Genomic DNA, 1,603 nt, shown 5'->3' with positions numbered 1-1,603 from the left:
GTTTTACAGTCTTGACCTTCCTTCGGCACCTGGCACTCGTGCGCTCTCCTCTTAGTCGTGCCACTTTATTGCACACAGGGGCAAGCGGGGTTTTCGGCACGGTTTAGTGGGTATCTCGTTCCCATAGTGTCGTAACCGACGCAGTTCGAGTTCCCTCAAAGGGGAACGTCTCGGGTTACGTATGTAACCCTGGTTCCCCGAGAAGGGGAACGAGAGACTGCGTCGGCCCGCCGCACCTCTCTCCCCGCCTGAAGCGCCTGCTTCATAGTTAAGCTAATGATGAGTGTGTACAGGTGTGCTTTATACTCCTCCGGTTATTCCGTCACACCTTACCGTTCTAGCAACAAGCCAATAGGATTGGAGTGATTTCATTCACGTTCAGACCTGCTTCGCCTAGAGGCGTTCCCATAGTGTCGTAACCGACGCAGTGTCTCGTTCCCCTTCTCGGGGAACCAGGGTTACATACGTAACCCGAGACGTTCTTTATTATCAGACTGCTCAGTAAAGTCCATTAAGGCTCTTCAGCTGATCCAGAGTGCTGCCGCACGTTTTCTAACAGGAACCAGGAAGAGAGATCATATTTTTCCTGTCTTAGCTTCTCTGCTCTTCTCTTCTCTTTGACTTCCTTTAAAATCCAGAATAGAATTTAAAATCCTCCATCTAACCTACAAAGCGTTTGGGTTCACCATCTCCACATTTAAGACTAGGCTTAAGACTTTCCTCTTTGATAAAGCTTATATTTAGGGCTGGCTCAGGTGAGTCCTGAACCATCCTTTAGTTATGCTGCTATAGGCCTAGACTGCCAGGGGACTTCCCATGATGCACTCAGCTCCTCTCTCCTCTACTTTCTCTCCCTCTGTATGCAACCTCATCTCATTAATGCATGTTACGAACTCGACTTCTTTCCTTTCCCGTAGTCTTGTGCTTTCTCGTCCCTCTCCTCTCTCCTCCTATCACTTCCTGCAGGTGTTTCTGGCTCTGGAGCTGTGGAGTCTGGATCTGTGGTTGCGAGTCACCTGCTGCCCCCATGTTCCAGCTCGACACCCTCTGCTACAATTATTGTTACTAGTCCTATCATTGTTGTTATTGTTGTTATCATTATCATTAACATTACCATAAATATCTATACCATTATTCATTCAGTCTGTACCAACATTATCTTTACTGTCTGTACCTCTGTGTGTAAACTGCTCCCTCCTACCCCCCCAACCATCCCCAATCCCTCTCCTGCTTTAAGACTCTCTCGCTCTCTCTCTCTCTCTCTCTCTCTCTCTCTCCCCCCTAATCGGTCGAGGCAGATGGCCACCCACCCTGAGCCATGGTTCTGCTCGAGGTTTCTGCCTCTTAAAAGGAAGTTTTTCCTTGCCTCTATACTGCTTTTTCTTGGTGAGAATTGTTGGGTTTCTGTAAATAATATTACACAGTATGATCTAGACCTGCTGTTTTATGAAAAGCGCTATGAGATAACTGTTGTTGTGATTTGGCGCTATATAAATAAAATTGTTTATTACTGGTGAAGAACGTCTCAGGTTACGTATGTAACCCTGGTTCCTGCGTCAGTTACGACACTATGGGAACGCCTCTAGACGTAGCAGGTCTGAAC

Source organism: Micropterus dolomieu, linkage group LG14 (genome assembly GCF_021292245.1).
Source record: "Micropterus dolomieu isolate WLL.071019.BEF.003 ecotype Adirondacks linkage group LG14, ASM2129224v1, whole genome shotgun sequence".
NCBI lineage: Eukaryota > Metazoa > Chordata > Actinopteri > Centrarchiformes > Centrarchidae > Micropterus > Micropterus dolomieu.
Note: the sequence above shows the minus strand (reverse complement) of the source record.